At 37.9% G+C, this 19,580-nt stretch overlaps 1 pseudogene; it reads left to right on the plus strand.

Annotated features, from left to right (window-relative positions):
• The first annotated feature begins 1,644 nt into the window (after positions 1-1,644).
• LOC113268242 (cytokine receptor-like factor 3) overlaps positions 1,645-19,580 on the plus strand; it is a 122,580-nt pseudogene continuing 104,644 nt past the window's right edge.

Raw genomic sequence — 19,580 nt, forward strand, 5'->3', positions numbered from 1 at the left:
GGTATTAAATGCCATAGGCACAGAGTTGGACTCCCAGGGCTACTGCAGGAGAATGCTAACAGCTGCCGTGTTGCCAGATGTGCATCTTGGCTCTCACTGATGGAGATGGTTCGGCGAAACCTGAGACTTGTATGAAGTGTGGATTATTAAAATAATATGACCTCATATGTATCACAGACTGGTAAGAGCCAGGGACATACAGATTATGTAAGTCACATAAATACTTTTTGTAACTGTCAAGACTAGGAAAGTGCCTTTTCTCATGAACACTGCAGTTGCTTCTAAATAAGGATGATTAAAATCATAACAATAATACCACAGCAAGAGAAACCATGATAATAGCATCCAGCCCTTCTGGTTTATTCATCCTCTTTAACTCCTAGCATTGTATCTGCCATGAAAGTTTCAAAAATATCCACTAGACACACTGCTTATTCATTCAGTGCGGTCTGAGTATCTCCATCTTTGATGATTTCAGTCCTTGAGTACAGAAGTAAAGCTCAAGTTCTTATCCCATTCTCTCTCCGATATATACCCTCCTGCTATCCTCTTGCCCCAACTCAATTTTCAAAACCATATGACTTGCACCTTCCCCATAGATATGTCTCCTGACTACAAGATTCCATCTTTTCTGTGAACAACTCCACCAGTTCTTTCTTTGAACACACATTTAAAGATATTAAAACATTCTATTTCCATATACTAGCTAACTAATCTTTGTCTGCAAGGTATATTAAAGACCTTCTTAATGCCTGGAACCCATTTTCCTCATCACAACATCAAGCAAAGACACATAACGGTACACCAATAAATATAGATTGACTTGACCACTCAAAAAAAAAAAATCTTTGTCTTCCTCTGTGTATTCAAGTTCTACTGGCAATTGTAGTTTTAGCTGAATAATGCAACCCACATAGGAAAATCCATACTTTAAGAATATTCACTATCTAATTAGGATGCCTCCTCACTCCAACCAGTGGCATAAATGTCATACTTTTATATTTAATATCCCTATTTATTTTCTATGTGTGCACATACATAATTTTTTCTAATAAATTTGATATATCTCATGGTACAAAGTGTAACTATTTCTAATTAGTTTGATCAAAGATACCATAGTCAGTGCTGAGTAATGGAAATTATGCTAATAAAAATTCTATTGCTTCTGACAGGAGGAAAAATGGTCACACATTGATTCAGCCCTCCCAGCCTTCCAGAAAAATATTTACATGTGACATATTTACAAGGACACATAAATGTATATATAGTCATAGTTTGTAATATTCCTAAAGGCCCTGCAGCAGAAACAGCAGGACAGCAAGCTATTTCTGCTGACTCTTTTATTATCTGTGCCATTTTCTACTCTGATCTTTTGTGACTTTAACTCTTACAGACTCTGTGAGGTTGGATGGAGCAAACAAAGAAATAGACTGACCATAAAGAGATCAAGTATTGCTCTCTTATGTTATCCTTTCATTCCAGAGACTTTGATGTCAGAAGATAATAGGACATCCTGACTAACACAATGATTCATACAAGTATTTGTTGAGTAAAAGAGCTAAAATAATATTTGTTAAGTATATAAATATGTGGAGATGTCAGTGGAAGATGAGCTGAAGTCAGTGTCTGGGGCTAGATCTGGAAATGACTGATTTCTTCAGAGTACCGGAGATCAGGAACCAAAAAATTTTAGAAGGGACCACAGCACCTAGAGAGCAGAAATACAGAGTAGTTACTGCAGAAGATGCCCTCTGGAGACTGATACTAGGAGACAGTCTAAAGAAACAGCTTCTAGGAGGAATTGAGAATTTCACCAGCCTTGGACATTACCTTCGCTGCCAGAACTATCTGAGTTCAAATCTTTCCTCTTCTACAAGGTATCATGTAATCTTAAAACAAATTTATGAGATGTGCTGAATCTTTGTTTTTTCATCTAGATAATATATCAACCAAAGTGCCAGGCATATGGCAAATGCTCCATAAATGAAAGATTCTACTTCTTTTTTCCTCCTGTTAATGCACTCATTTGTTCAATGAATAATTAATGAGGATAAACTGATTCTAAGAAGATGAGGATACAGGAGTCAACATTTCCAATGTCATTCCTTCTTTTTTTTTTTTTTTGAAAGATTTTATTTATATATTTATTTGAGAGAGAGAAAGCAGGGGAAGGGACAGATAGAGGGGCAGAGGGAGAGGGGGAGAGAGAATCTTGAGCAGACTCCCCTCCAAGTGCAGAGCCTGACACAGGGCTTACTCTCAGGACTTTGAGATCATGACCTGACCCAAAATCATGAGTCAGACACTTAACCAACTGAGCCACCCAGACGCCATGCATCCCTTCTTATATGAAGTTTTTAGTGTGAGGAATAAGTTAGAAAGCAATAATGTAATGAGCAAGTAAATATTAAGTCAAAATTATTGTATGCTATAGTAAAAGAAATGCAAGGTGCTATACAAGGGACCTACTCCTGGGTTTTCATGGAACACTTACCTGTGGAAGTGACATGTAAGGCAAGAGAAGAAACCTGAATAAGACTAAGCCAGAGAAAAACATTCCAGGGCAAAAAGAACAGCTCATGTGAACGCTCTGAATCCTAAACGACATTGGCAGGTCTTTGGAACTGGTAGAAAGTCAGGACACGTAATACAGAAAATGAAGGTATGAGCAGCATGAAATGAGGCAAAATTGATAGTCGATTATGGGTATAATAATTACATGACTTTTAATAATTACATGTAAAACTACTAGATTTTATCCTTAGTGTAATCTAAAGACTCTAAAAGAAACTAAGTGAAAGAATGACATGATCATGCTTTTAATTAAAAGCAGATGATTCTGGCTATTTTATAGATAATGACAAAAGCACAGATAGGGATGTGGGGAAAATTTTTCAGAAGGCTTTTCTTAAAATCAAGGTAAGAATTGATGATACCATGAAACAAAAAGGCAGTAAAGAAGTAAAAACATTAGTAGTTTGGATATATATTCAGGAGTGCAACTAGATAGGATTAACATTTTTTCACTGTTGGAGCTACCATGGGAAGAAGTGGAGAAAACAGCCATAGACAAATTTTAAAAAGTCTTTGCTCTGATGGGAGCCAGAAAATGGATCATAGTTTGGAGGAAATGTTGGATTCAAGGAGTCTTGTTGTTATTGTTTTAGTTGTTTCTAAAGTGAAAGCTTTGAGACATGTCTACAGGCTCATGGATACAGAATATATATTCAAGACGCAAAAGAGAAAAGGAGTAATTACCAAAAAAGCCCCTATGATTTTGAGAGTTACCCTTTTTGGCAAAATGTTTTTCAATTTTAGCCATTGCATAATTAATCCATCTCTTTAATTTTATGTCCATCATTCATGATTTGTGTATCGGGGTAGACTGCACAGGATATGTTGGCACCAGAATTCCAATCTGTAAAGTTCTTTTATTACCCATATGAAATTAATAAATGAGCACTTTAGTTATGCTCATTTATGAGCTTCGTTAATGTGAGTCTACTCTAAACTTTCACTAAACTCTCAAAAATTAGATTCATGCCTGAAAACTAAAGGCCCAGGATAGCCCTTCTGGCCATACTCAGATGCCACATATTCCTATTTTGAATGTCATCATGAAATGAAATATTCATTTCTGTATGGTATTGTGTTAAAATACCAACTGCTTGAAGCACTGAGCAATTGAAGGCAGAGAATGAAGATTCAGGGGCTCCTGGATCCTGAACTTACTACTGTAATTTTTTTAAATTATTGAGTTATACTTGAACATTAAACATTGTATTAGTTTTAAGTATACAACATAATGATTTGATATAGATATAGATATACTGTGAAATGACCACCACAGTAAGTTTAGTTCACATTCCTGTTGTAGGTTCAACTCCACCTCCCTATCTCTTATGGCGGTGATGCACTTTGGAATCTCTTTTGACTTTTCTCATACCCCCATTCTCTGAACATCCCTCTTTTCTTAATACCTTTTTCATTCTTTCAGTCTCAATACCAAAATATAGCATGCAACTTGAGAGAGGGAGGTATTTTCAGAGACTATGAGGAGTGCTGTCAGTCTGTTTTTACACACCCCATAACAAGAAATCAAGAGCGAAAGTTATCTCAATGGAATTGCTCATACTGGTACTAATACAAGGTGGTTACATTTTTTGCTTGGTGTGATTGGTTTATATTTCCATGTGAGGTCAAACTTAAAACAATGTGTTCATTTATCAATAAATACCAGTCATAAACAAGCTTCTCTGAAGGTAGTAAGGAAAACGTGAAGAGACTATCCATACTGTTTTGCCTGATGGTAAAATATTCATGAATAGGTTAAACCTTCACAGGCTTCTGATCTTTCGTACTTTTGTTCCATTGGATACATCTAGAAATTTAAGAGAAGTACTCAGATTATCGGAAGCTTTGGCCCGGTCTGGGGTGGAAAACCAAAGCCCCATACATACTATTGAGTAATCCTCAGTATGATTAATGATCTGGGGAGGCATCCAAGATTCACGTATAGACTGCATAACAGAGTTGGGAGTAACATGAAAAGAACAAAGGTCCACAAGCGATCTGGGTCAGAGAAATAAGGACATCCTATTTACACTTGCCATGTAATAGAGTGTATCCTCCAGAAACACACCATAGCTAGCTCAGATGCCATGTAGCCAAGCGGAAAGAAGTAGTGAGGATTTGTGGTTTAAGTAAATTACTTCCAGAAGTCATGTTTCCAAGCTATTAGTGTGGAACAAATAGTCTGAAAAATCTGAAGACAGAACACTTATTTCTGTAAGCAAGTCAGTGGGATGAATGACAGTGTAGCAACTTCACTCCTTAAAATCACTTTTATGCATCTGTTCTGTTACACTAAATTAAAAATGTTATGCTCAACGCATTTAGCAATTCGATTAGTAAACATGCCCAAACAAAAAGCAGCGCCCATCACATAATTTTTGTTCTTCTTACCAGAGAAGATACCTATTTATCAGTAAAAGTTTGGTCAGTTATAATTTAGAACAATAAAAATCATCTTTATTTTTTTTCTAAGTCAGATTAAATCTTGGAGTCCCCAGTAATGTAATCAAAAAGTCTAACCTGAGTCATTGTGGAGGAATGGAATCTTTTGTGGATTATATCGGTCAGGAAAAGCTAGGTAACATCCCCAATTACTTCGAGGAACCTAAGTTAACAATTCTAAGTTCTCAGTAGCTAAAAATATTAAAGATTCATATCTGTCTCACACTACATGCTCCGTGAAGAAGGCCAGAGAAAGGTATTCATTGTGGTCATTCCAGGACAGAAGCTAACAGATGCTCAATCAAACTATGACATCACTATTTTCATATGTGCTTCCTTGATCACAAACACTGTGTGAGAGAAGGAAGAGCATTGGCCTATTGAATGTTCTAGTTTGAGAAATACACCCACCACTTCTACTCACCTTTCCTTGGCTAATATTCTGGCAGTGCCTAACTTCAGGTGGATGGGAATTATAATTCTTCATATACCCAGAAATAGGGATTAGATATGAATGATTAACATTAGTGAGTACTTATAATGCCTATCACAATTCAATCTTTTGGTCACTATATATTAGACAGACTTTCAACTACTCCCCAAGGTCCAGCATACATGGGTGAAAGGAGGTGGTTACAACTGATCCAGACTGATTCCTTTGGTTTAGATAATGAGGAACTAAAAAACAAGCTATCTGATTCCAGTAACCCAGCATACACTGGTGAAACTGGGACAGAATAAAAACAATAAATGTTGACTTGATTTCAGAAACAATGGGAAACATGCAGCAATCACTATCCATAGCAATTCTAAAATTCCACTAGGCAAACATTATCAGGATTCTTCTATTAGGAAAGAGATCTGTGTGCCTTCTTATATTTCCTCAACTGCTTCTTTTATGTTTCTGTGGTCAGTGACCCTCCTACGCAGAGTAGTTTTTCCATTTTCAAACTTAAGTTAAACATCACACTAAAGATCCTATAATATGGCTTCCTAAGAGGCCCCCTAGGTGTGAGATGAGGATAATACAAACCACAAGTATGGGGAGTTAGCCTCTAATGGAATGATCTTTGACCAATGGACAACAGGAAAAAGAGAGGGAACCTCCTTCCTGACTTCCTTCCATGTACTCCGAGGTAGGCTTCCCCCCTCACCACCCTTTCTAAGAACTACTTCTGGAGTAGTACATGGAGAAAAGAAAATATGGATCATTTATGTTTGGGTCCATCCTTTCTGTCTGTTGATGAACATAGCTACATAGCCACCTGATCAAGACAAGAGAACCAAATACTGGCCATTAATACTTCAGACAGGAAATGACACTTTTCTCTCCTGCTCACTTTTCACTTCCCTGGAAACTAACATGACAAATGTAACTTTGAGGGTTAAAAAATTATAATCCTTCATGTACCTGGAAGAAGAGGAGAACAAGTTGTCAAAGGACATGAGTAATATCCACCACAGGTATCCTCAGTGTTCATATCATCCAGCTTTCTTCCTAACTGGGACACTGAGTGCAAGTGAGGGCAAGGTCTTTGCCGCCCCAGGAATTCCTTTAAGCCACTTTTCCAGCAGTCAGCAACAGGGCATGGGTGTACAGAAGGCTGCAGTGAGGAAAAGCTGGTTTTCTCTGTGAGACTTTAATACATGAGATTCAAAGCACAAAATGCCATCTGTGGCCATAACCATAATGCATTCATTTCATCGATTTGTTTCACTTGTAAAAGAGCTAAAGTAATTGCCTTGGTGTTAGTATCCAACAAAAAGTAGTTGATTATAATCATCAATTGGTTTTTTTGTCTACATGGTCCTGGATGTCTAAAAGTTTTCACATTTCTGGATGAATGGAACTATGAAGACTTAGTATCTTATCTTAATTTTGTAACTTCCTATCACCCATGTCTATTATACAGATCTTCTGACTCCTTTAAACCCCATAGCTTTCCTGCATTTATTCACAGATCATGTAAATTAATACTAAAAAAAATTAGGAGGTGGGGTCGCCTGGGTGGCTTAGTCGTTAAGCGCCTGCCTTTGGCTCAGGGTGTGATCCCAGGATCCTGGGATTGAGCCCCGCATCAGGCTCCCTGCTCTGCTGGGAGCCTGCTTCTTCCTCTTCCACTCACCCTGCTTGTGTTCCCTCTCTCGCTGGCTGTCTCTCTCTCTGTCAAATAAATAAATAAAATCTTAAATAAATAAATAAATAAATATCTTTAAAAAAAATTAGGAGGTGTTTATCTTCTCTCTCTAGATAGATGTTAAGTTTTTCAAGAAAAAAAAATGCTGCGAATTTTGTATTCTTTTCTCCCCACCAGGGTTTAGTACTCTGCATTTTTCATGGTTAAAAATAAACAGAAAATAAAAGAAAACAAAAATAATAAAGAAATAACCTCTACATATTAAGTCTAGAAAAACTTCAGTTTGTCTTGAATCTGGTCCATATTTTTATCTATCTATCCATCTATCCAAGTGATCTACAGTTTTCTCGTTTCTGTATCAATACTTAAAGACATTATAAAAATTGGATGACGGGGCACCTGGGTGGCTTAGTCGTTAAGCGTCTGTCTTCGGCTCAGGGTGTGATCCCGGCGTTGTGGGATCGAGCCGCACATCAGGCTCCTTCGCTGTGAGCCTGCTTCTTCCTCTCCCACTCCCCCTGCTTGTGTTCCCTCTCTCGCTGGCTGTCTCTCTCTCTGTCAAATAAATAAATAAAAAATCTTAATAAAAAAAAAATTGGATGAGATCATGCATATTTATACGTTTTGTAAGCTAAGAAATTATACAGAGATAAAGCATCAGTATGATAGGTTACAAACACATACAAATATGTATGTATGCAAATTTTTGTTTCCTTTTTCATCCAGAAGTGTAGTAGAGGCCAGAAAGGAAAGACCCAAGGGAATGTTTTAGGCTTACTTGGAATCTCAAAGGAAGAAGAAAGAAAAAGAAGAAAGAAATAAGAACATTAACACCAACATAAATTTAACTAAGTTTGAGTACCTTTTTTTGGTAAATTATGTATTTTAGACAAAATCAAATTAATAACCTGAAATCAAAATCTTAAGTACTAAAATGAGTATTTCCTAGGATCTGTCTCAATTTTTAGTGGAAAATAAAATTATAAACTATTATAATTCTGTCAATTATTTAACTGCATATTTTCAGTTAACTCACACAAAATAATCAAAATACTTACTACTTTTTATATTTTTTGAGATTAAAATTCAGAGATTTTTAAAAAATTTGTCCCTGAAAAGGTAGTGTGCTAGTAACTAGTATAAGAGCCAACATGAGGGGCGCCTGGGTGGCTCAGTCATTAAGCCTCTGCCTTCAGCTCAGGGCAAGATCCTGGTGTTCTGGGATCAAGCCCCACATCAGGCTCCTTTGGTGGGAGCCTGCTTCTTCCTCTCCCACTCCCCCTGCTTGTGTTTCCTCTCTCACTGGCTGGCTGTCTCTCATTCAAATAAATAAATAAAATCTTTAAAAAAAAAAAAAAAAGCAAGAGCCAACATGAGAGAACAGGTCTGTTGGACATCTGTGTTTCTTTCCAGTACTAGAAGTGTGGTAGAATAATCTACTAAAATAATAATTTGTGCTTTATTCCACTGCACTCAAAGGAATGTGAGGTATTTTTCTCTTTCACAATACTTGTGAAGAAAGTAAACAACCTTGGACTCAGAAGGGCTATGGCTTCTCTGCTTCAGGACCTTTGTCATAGTGCTTTTATGAAAGCCCCTTAATCTTTCCAAGAATGGATATTTATGTGCCAGGACCCCTAACCCAACTGTTGGGTTATATGAGAGAAGCCTTGTTAGGAAGGTGGAGGAGAGTAAGAGGAACAGAGGTGATTTTTGCTTTTATGATATAGTTTTTTTAATTTACTTCCAAATTAATTTCCAAATAATATCATTGTGCTGTTGTTTTTCAATTTCTTAATTTTTAACATTCTGTTGACCTCTGATTCTTTTCGTAAGGATTTAACGTACTCTGCCTGCTTTCTAAGCCTCTGCCTGTGTAGTTGTGTCACCTTGTAAGGTTCAGTTATCAGGTTTATCTTATTATTACTAAGTGTCATTTACTACTCAGTCAAAAGGCACTATTCTTATGAGTCCTTTGCTGTCTTTTCCTGGAGTTATTAGTTAATCTCCCATTTTTCATTTACTTAGTTTTGTATGCACCTATCACTTCCACAGATGTTCCAATGTATCTGTCAAGCACATAGTAACCATTTTTTCCAAGGATTCACAAACAATGAATAATGGATCAGGTTGTTTTGGGGTTTTTTCCCACCTTCACTCATCTACCATCCCCCAAGGATGAACTTCTCACAGCTCTCTGTCCCACAGCTGTCTGGTTTGCTCCACATTAGTTTGGTTGTTCTTTCAGCCTGTTAAACAACTATTACCCAAGGATCTGTACTCTTCTGTGTTGGGTCCACAATAACTTCTCATTATTCCACTTTCTTGATCTTGAATTATGTCCTCTTGCCTTGGTATAGAAATCTAAGTTAAAAACCATTTCTCTTGGAATTTTGAAAGCATTGTATCCCCTAGCCCTTCAGATTGTTTAATATATATAAAATTTAGGCTAACATGTTCATTTTTATTTATTTTTTAATAATATCTTTTTATTATATTATGTTAGTCGCCATACAGTACATCCCTAGTTTTTGATGTAAAGTTCCATGATTCGTTACTTGCATATAAGACCCAGTGCACCATGCAATACATGTTCATTTTTAAAACCTATGTGTATTTCTGATGATTCCTGTTGTCTAGCATCCATTCTTTTAAACGAATGCAGTATCTTCTTTTATCTTTGTGAGAATGTTGATTACAGACTATTTTAAGTTTCCCTCTTTGCTGCTTATTTGTCTCTTTGTGTAACTGTCTTTCCTGTTGGAGGATTTCCTAAAATGTCAGCCATCCTTCCCTCTCCCGTCACATTTAGAAGGCTGATTAGAAGTTGTGTGGGTATGGAAAATCCTTACCATTTTGGGGGCTTCACTATTGAGATATCAGGCACGGAACTGAATGTTTTACCCACAATTGCCAGTTTTTCTGGAGGTAGCCTCCAGTCCTCCAGTATTCTGCTTGGAGCATTTTTGCTGCCCATCAGAATCATGAGAGCAAGGTGGAAAAGGTGGCTGGGGCCTCAGCACTCAGCAGGCAGCTTTTCACCTGAGCCCCCCATTTTCATTCCTACATCTCATCTTCAACTTCTACTGAGCCTGGTGACCAGAAACAACTGTGGTCTTCAGGGTTTGATGCCCCCACAGAATATACCACTGGTCATCTCATGAAGGGTGCACGAGGCATTTGTTTGTGCTTGGGTAGACCTGTCAAAGAGCCCCCCCTGTTTTTGCCACTTAAATCAGAATCACCATCTGTGATACTTGGAGCCTCCCATTTCTGCGTCTTTGCAGGATCCTAAGAAGCAATTATCTTGCTTTTCACTGCTGTCCTCTGCTATTGGTTCTCTCTTTTCTCCAAAGCCTCCATCCTTTTACCTTTTCCAATCCTGTATTAACATCTCCTATGCATGACTATTCTTCCCTTCCATTCCTTTTAATCTTGTGAATTTATGAATTTCAAATTTGCTGTCATTTTCTCTGGTTAGTCAGAAATCTAGATTACATTTAATCTTTTTTTTTCTAACCCAACAAACTGGAGAACATAATTCTGTCAGTCACAGTGGCACACTTGCAGAGAGATTTTCAAAATAGAGTGAAGCGGAGGCCCTAACAGAATCAATAGGGGGCAGGAAGAGAATTTGTGTAGTGAATCTCTCCAGATTAGGTTTGTGTACTGAGGAGTTCAGCCCCAGGCTGAAAACCTATATGTGAATTTTCAGGCGCCACCATAGACAATTACAAAGGCTTTTCCTGACAGGCGTCACAGGGGAGAACTGGCCTCCCCCCACCAGACTTGGTACACAGCCACAGAGTTAGTCTAAGGTTGCTCTGGCCAGCGTGCTCTTACATATCTACCTTCCTAGCCTACGAGCCTCCATCCAAAGCCTCTTTATCTGGGGTGTTAAGGAAATGCCTTCTCAGATGCCTCTGCTAAGGCCTCAGTAAGGAGGTAGAGGGGGAAGGGGAACTCAAAGACACCTGTCCCCACTCCGACACGGTACTCCGTACTTTTCCATTCCTGCTCTTTCCCCTTGCCCTTTACCCAGCCCCAGGGGCAATGAAACTGCAGAAGACTTGTGTTTGAGACTTCTTCAGCAGTAAAATGAACTCTCCGTCTGTATGCATCCACCAGACCCTCAAACCACTGTGCTATTCCATGGGGGAAAATGGATCAGGGGGGTTAATGCTTCCTGTGATTTAGCTTTTTGGGTATAGTTTTGCAATCGTGATAAAAGGTCTGACTGTTACTTCTTCATTGGCTTATTGCTTTAATTGGCTGCTCCAACATCTGGCAGCTCAGTTGAACTCCTCACCACAGTCCTCCTCCCCTAGATTGTCCATATTTAAATCCTGCGCTAATCAGCACCCATACCTAGACAAGGCACAGAGCTGTGTGGCTTTGTGAAAATTATTTAACTTCCTTGAGCCTCAGATTTCTCATCTTAAGACGGTAATATTAGCATCTGCTTCTTTCAGCTTTGGAGGACTCAATGACCTGATTCATGTGAGAATCTTAGAAGTCTGAATTACACAGTAAATGCTGAGTCAATATTAATGATAATATTGAAGATGATGTTAATGATGATTTAGATCATTCAACATCAGATCCCTTTGAAACCTACATATTTTTCTCCATAGAGGAGTTGGAGTCAAGTGTCTAATTCATTTTCTCTCACTAAAAAATTAAACACCAATGTTTGAATAATGATGAGCAGGGAGTTCCAGAAGAATAAATAATTTGAGCCTTGGATCCTCTATTGAGGTCTTTATTTGAGTTTTGGCAAAGAGATACATTGGTTCAGATTGTAAACTAAGTCCCCAACCCTAAGACAACACCTTAGGATTCATCTCAGGCCTGCATTTTAGCCTCAGTGTTCTATTTCTTTGTGTTCTATGAAATGTTCCCAAGCTGTCTTGTTTGCATTATGGATTTTTGTTAAGGCCAATACTGCCCTAAAAGATGACCCTTATTTTTCCTCTTCTATGCCCATAGCCATATTTTATAATTCTAACTTCATACCTCCATGTCAGGAGGGTAGGATAGAAAAACTTGAGAGAGAGATCCTGACAGCCAGAAATCATTCCCTTTCCCATCTCTCCCTGTTGTCAGCCTTCTCAGAACACATTGGTCCAACTGCTAATACTTTTCCAGAATGGATTCTTCCCAATACATTATTGTGAATAGATGCAAATATTTCCAAGATGCATCTGGGTGTACAGGCATTATAACCAACTAATTCAGTAAACAGAAAAGATGTATGCTCTTTATAACTCTGCAGGGAAGCAGAAAAGGCATTTACAGACATTAGATGATGCAGCTGTCCTTCTTGGTTTAGAGGCAGCAAGGTTTTCTTGGTATTCATTCATTCATTCATTCATTCACCTACTCATTTATTTATGTAATACTTACTGTTGTTTTCTGTATGTAAGGCAGCTCTGAGCTAACTAATTATCATATAACACCTCTGGAAGGAAAAATGCACAATTTGTCTCCAGCTGGGCCTCTAGGGTTACTACTTTTATCTGCATCGATTGTCATTCCCTGTCAAGAATATAATGCATTCCATACAAGAAATCTTACTTTGGTTTGTTTATTTCATTGACTTGATTATTTTCTTTGGGCAAACACATAGTTATTTTGGCCACTTTGGAAACATAACCTCAAACAACTATTTAAATGTATATGAAAATAGAAAACCATCAGTGATTTTTTTTTTTTTTTTTGTGGCAAGACAATTATTTGCCAGATTGTTTTAATACCTTCTACTTGGAAAGCACCTTGAGGATATTAAATTACCAAAGCACCCCTAAGAAGGTAATGAGAATTGGGATGTAGTGTACAAGAAGAAGTTATGTCCTTTGATAGACTCAGGGAAATAAGAAAATCATATAGTAAGTGCATAGTAATATTAACCTAACTTTTTAGTTTATATACTGTTCCATAAGATGTCTTAGGATGCACCGATTGGTCTAATGATGTTGACTCCTTTGGTGAGGAATGACCAGAATCATGAGGGTCTGGAATTATTCTCCTAGGAAACAGTTCAAAGAACTATCACTGTGTATCTGGTGAAAATTAGCAGAAGGGTAGATAAGTGCTTGAATATATTCAATCATAAAATAAGTTATTTTATTCTTATGTGAAGTATGTGAAGCATTTCTAGGCAAATCGGGAAATATTGAGCTACAATTATGAGCAAAATTTCACTTAGTCCATTAATAAAAACAATAGGAAAATAAAAACAAATAGTGGGAAGTGAGAAGTGGAAAGACTATATGTTAAAATTAGACTTGAGCTATGAAAATCTCTCTGTTTCTTCAAGATGCTTATCACCAATTGCAAATGGTACAATTCAATTTCATGTACATTAAAGAAAAGTATGCTCTAACATGAAAACTGATATAATCCTATTCCTCATTTGGTGGATCATTTTGGTACTACAAAAAACTCATGTTTTACTTAAAAGGTTTTGGAAGATGTCCTTGAATGAGAAATTGAAACTCAAAATACCATTTGTGTCACCAGATGAGCTTTATGAGTTAAATGTCTTATCCTTTGGACTGAAGAATTCGTATCTTTTTCCAAAGATTGGTTCATGATTTATTAATGGGTTAGGGTCACTCAACACTGATGACATACAGGTATGCAGCCAGATTGCTTGAAATGAATGCCTGGAACCTCTTGGCTTGGTGTCAATGTTAACCATAAAGCTGGTCTTATATTCAAGCTTATTACATGGTAATTTGGACATTCACAGGTGTGTCATTTGTGACACAAAGTGGGAAATATTATGGAGTAAGATTAATCGAGACTTGTAAAATCTTTAAATAAAGAAGCAAATCAGAAAACTCATGCAACAATATTTATCAAGCTCCTAATCAGTGTCAGAAGCAGTACTAGTGGATTAACATAGTTGGTTTGCTCACATCATGTTTGGTCCATCATGTGATCTCTGCCTGAATGGAAAACTTGAAAAGGGAATTTATCCCTTATTATGGCAGATGGATTTGAATGGGACGGTAGTTACTTTTTCAGGTTTTCTGGTGATTTGCATGGCTCCAGGTCTGTTATCTTGCTCTGTCCACTAAATCAGCATTCCCCAACCTGGCCCAATGACTGAATAACAAATTGCTGCTTGCTTTGCCCTGCAGTGTCAGTGTACCTTGCAACAAATGCCTGTTATCTGCTAAGCACCTCTAAGCTCCTGACAGTTTCCCCTGGTGCAGCAGGAGCATCTATCATCCAGGAACCACTCTTTTTCATTACATAAAGGCCTGGCATGGTGAGAGCTGTCATAAGCCATGTGCTGCCTTGAAAAGAGCCCATGATGGAAGTTGGTCTGTCAACAGATGAACCACTAAAAACCAGTTCAAACAAAAATGTTCACCAAGCAAAACTCTTCCCAGATTACCTATACCTGATCCTTGCTTTCCCCCATGATACATCATAACAAACACTGTTTTCTTTTTTTGTTTTTTTTTTTTTTGTAATGTCAGACTCATTCTGGATTTCTCCATAGTTATCAGCCCCTTAATACAAAAATACTTCAAATTCTATAGATTTTTATCTCCTTAATATTTGCCCTCCTCTTAATTTCCACAGCAATTGCTTTCCTTTATAACCTTCTATTATTTCTGATAAAATATATGTTTGGGTATGTTAAGTTAAGCTTCACAGAGCACTTTTCTAAGGCCAAAGTCGAAAAGCACTTGCATGGAACCTAGAAGGTACTCAGTAAATAATAGCTCAGTAATAATTTTATTTTGGCCTTTGGATGCGTTTCTTCACCCACATTTTTGCCTGTTTTCCTAATCATTGACACAACCATCACCATCAGCTTCATCTGTTCTTGGTTCTATGTGTCATATTTCACCGTAGAACAGTTAAATTACTCTAAGTCCCATGAGGGTGAGATCAGAAAGAGTCATTTTCTACTTGGGTGATGTTAAATGCAAAAGCCTTTTAAAAGTCATACTTCCTCAAAAAAAATTAAGAGAAGATATAAGATAAAGCTTTTAAATGTTTCAGTTAACTACCATTAATTATAGAATAAATTTTGAAATCTGTTAATCTGTTGCTTATTTTCTCAAATCTTCTTTTCTATTCCTCAGACTTGAGGGTAGAGGTTCAGTTCCCTTTCCTCTTTGCTTACTCCATAGCACCTGGCCAGGTACTGTGACATCATAAGCACCCAAGGAAGGCCTATTGACTCAATTATCAATAGATATTAAATTGTTACTCCTGTTTCAAGACTCGGCAATTCTCATATCTGTATTCCTGGAGAAGAGAACATGAGCCAATGCAAATGAATATATAAATAATTTGAAAATGTATTGAATGTAATGAAATATTCACCTTTACCAATTCCACATATCCACACACATATTTAGAACCTCTCTGCTTGTCTGAAAATCATCTTTTACATCTATATTTGGGGCCAGGCGGGGAAATAGAATCAGTTTAGTCAGTGATTCCTTACACCCAAGAACATCACTTCAAAAGCACATCTGTTTCCCCCTCCTCTTCGGCAAATTCTGTGCCCTTTGAGAAGTCTTTTCCCCTAGGAAATAGCCCTCACTCCCCCTCATTCCTTTGTTTCCAGAATTACTTGAGGAACTCTACTATCACTATGGAAGGAGACCTCGGTCTTGAAAAGGAAATTTAATAAGATGTTTCTTAAAATTAGCAAAGGTGATCTCAACATCAAACAGGAGAAACAGTGGATAGATTCTACAAATAAGAAAAATGGCAGGAAAGACACTGAGAAATGAATCCTCACCAAAGAAAGAGGGAGAGAGAGGGAAAGAGTATCAATGCTCACAATGAAGCAGAAATGTCCAAGTGGCCAAGATGGCACTACATGGAGACCCCGAGCCAACGACAGTGAAGAGAGTCAGAAAGCTGTGAATTCATGAGTTTTAGTAACATGAGCCCTGCTACACAGTATACAACTTTCCCCCTGGCAGCCAGAAAGTGTTGCATTATGTTCTTAATATTCAACATGAGTAGAAACAATTCCATAAGGAGAAAAAGTCCTCCATATAAAGGTAGGCAAAGCCATAAGCAATCAATTCATATTCTGGGGTGGGGGGGGTGGAGAATGACCAGAAAACATATATATAAAAAGTACTAGAAATCAAAGACATAAAATTAAAATGCTATATCATTTTTTTCATTCATGGCATCATTTTGAAAAAAGAACATATTACCGTATTTTTCATTTCTCTTTCATATCCAAATGGTGGTTGTTTTTTAAGTATAAAAATCTACTCTCAATGAAAGATAACTCCTTCCCATTAAGGCTTTTGAAGGGATTTTCACCAATGTGTCTAAAAGTAATTTTAGATGACATAATCTGTTTTTTGGAGGAATGTACCTTCACATGAGTTATACAATTTTGTCATGCTACCCCCAGCTTTCTGCCTCCTCTCTTCGTCCCTGGTCAGTATCCTGTCTCTTTTGTCCTTTGGTTTGCTCTTTGGTGATATGAGAAATTGGAATTCTGGATCACATTGTTAGTCTCCTTAGTCTAATTCTGCTTCTACCGTCTTCCTAACTCCTCCCGAAGAAGGAAGATGTCTCATCTCATTCACCATAACCCAGAAACTCAGTATGCTCAAAGGAGCTTTCCTTTAAAGGCGCATTCTGTCTGGTTCTTTTCCTTTTAAAATAAATGTGCTCATGATGATAAATATGGCAGGCACTATTCTATATAGTACACATATAATAACTTTATTAATCAGCATAAAAACTTTATGGGGTGATACTGTTCTCATCCCACTTGAGAGACTAGGAATAGGAATCGAAGAGAGGATATGTAACTTAGTGAAAGTCATCCAGTTCTTATGTGTGAAAGCCTGGACTGGACCAGGCATGCTTGCTCAGAGCCCCATGTTCTGAAGCACTGGATCTTGTGTTTCTTTTAGATAACCAAGGGCCAGAAGAAGGAGGAGCCTGTAAAAAGTGTACATATTTGGATCATTATTCATTGACTTTGTCTGAAATCTCATCTGGGTTTAGGATGAAGGTGATTTATCACCATTAATACAAGGTGTTAAATAGAACCGAGAGTACAACTTTGGCCTGGTGAATAGTTTAGTCTTAAAGTTAACTTCATGTTTGTTCTGGTCAGTTGTAGAGACAACAGCTTCAGTGATTCTAAGTAGGTTGAAAGTGAACAAAGTTTGATATTGGGGAAAGAGTCTCATAGAGGTAGGCCAGGACAGACATACCTTTGCTTGATTTTATGCTAGGCTCTCTGTTAAGAGAAAACAAAAATAGAGCAGGGCCAAATAAGGAAAATTTCTAGCGCTCTTCCTGTTCTAGAAGAATCTGCTAATGCCCTTCCCCAAGTTGCCTCAAACAGAGAAAATAACTTGATTGATTAGATCCCAGGACATTCCTTTTATAAGAGTTGGGCTACATTCTTTAATTTATGTTTTGCCAAATAGCATTGCATTAGAAGTCAATTAGATACTTGTCAATATATTTCAAATAAATGTATTCTCATCTCATTCTCTTTGTTCTTTTTTTTAATGCACTTAGATTTTTCTGAGTTTGATGAGAGGGAATAAATTGATAGAACATTGATAGATTAACGGGTAGAGCAGCAGCCAGGTATTCTAAAGCCCTGGCTGTAATTCCATCAAAATATCACCAAAATTCCACCCTTATCCCTTATTCTTACCAAGGTATTCAATAAAATCATGCAACCTATTATGAAATACTTCCTGGCCATGTCCCCAACTACCTGGATATTCCTGGAGGTCCCTCAGCTAGGTTCCTGCCTTTTCCCTGTTTCTTGGCCCCTGGGCCCAATGCGTTAACATACAGTGAGCAAGCAAGTTGTAATTGGAGACAGGGGAGACAGGAAAGGCCAGCACTTTTGGAGGGCAGGATATACTTATATGAGAGTCAAAAAGGGAAGAGCACACTAGAACTGAAGAATGTTGCGGGCAGGGGCATTTCTTCATCATTTGCCTGAAGGCTTATCCAGGACAAGTCCTAGAATACTTGACCAGTCCAAGCAAACACAGTATTTTAAAATATGTGACACATCTTAACTGGCTTATGACATCGTGTCTGAGACATAGAACTGCATCTGGCCAGGCTGCAGCCCAAATCATCTAAGTGATGATGTCTTTATAGTTTTACACATTTTTCAAACAAGACATTCAATTAGTGCTCATTATGATGGAAGAGATATCTTGGCAACTGATCCTCCCTCTTTTTGCTGCCTCCAAGCAGTCAGAGACTTCTGGAAATCTTCCCTCCTCAAAGTCACACAAGACATGTGTTTGTTACTGAGCCATTACAGCCATGCTGATAATTCTAGGGGAGGGAAATATTCTGGTCCCAAAAAGCATGAGCTACAGATGGTTCTGTCACATGGCTGTGGCCAACACATCTTTCAGGTCCCGGGAGGACAGAAAGAATAGTGGATAATTGGTCAATGATAGCCAGAAAGGGGTAATTCCCTCCCCTAGCATTTAACATCCTGTTAGTGCAGGGTTTTAGAATGGAACAATCATAGAGATAGCTACTATACACTTAGGATCTACATAGTGCCAGGCAGTGTGCTGTATGCTTAACATATCTATTGATGTGACAGATGGTGAGGCTGGCCCCATATTTTCTTGAACACTTACCGGGGGAAGAATGAAAGTGGAACAAAATGGAACTTGTTGCAGGGAAATCTGAATTAACTCTGAGATTCTCCTCATGGGATATTTAGAATGAAGGGTTTCAGAAACATTAAAATTAGTCTAATTAATTAATTAAAATGACTTTCAGGAAATAAACTAAGTTTCTGCTGTGTAAGATTGTTTTGTAGGACCAGTGGTATACACATATCTCTGTAGAGCTTCCTCCAAGGCAAATAGATGTTTCCATTGTCATCACTCTTGGGAAGGCCAGTCCAGCAGCAGGAAATGAAGACGGGTGGACAAAGACTAGGAAATGGGAGATGCTCCACCAGATCCTCTGGGATGTATTTGACCATTTTTGTGAAACCTCTGCCCCAGCCTGCTTTTGCTTCAAACTACCCCCACTTGTGACTCTTTGTATGGCTGCTCCTAGCTACTGGAACTGGAAGTGCCTGCAAGGTTATGTGCCCCTGGCACAGCCATTACCAATGACTAATTAGTGTCAGAGTACAATAGCCCAGATCCTTGCCTCAAGTTGATACAAATTCTGAGGTATAATTTACACTTCAGAGCTCCCTGTGGCCTAGGCTGATACTGGGATTTTGCCTGTAATTGCATCCTTGCTTGACTTTATCCCTTCCTTTTCCTTTATGGTTTAACACATTTCTTCTGGGAGCAATTTTTTTTTAAAGATTTTATTTTTAAGTAATATCTACACCCAACATGGGGCTCAAACTTACAATCCCGAGATCAAGAGTCGCATGTTCTACCAACCAAGCCAGCC

This window comes from Ursus arctos, unplaced genomic scaffold, assembly GCF_023065955.2.
Source record: "Ursus arctos isolate Adak ecotype North America unplaced genomic scaffold, UrsArc2.0 scaffold_8, whole genome shotgun sequence".
Lineage (NCBI taxonomy): Eukaryota > Metazoa > Chordata > Mammalia > Carnivora > Ursidae > Ursus > Ursus arctos.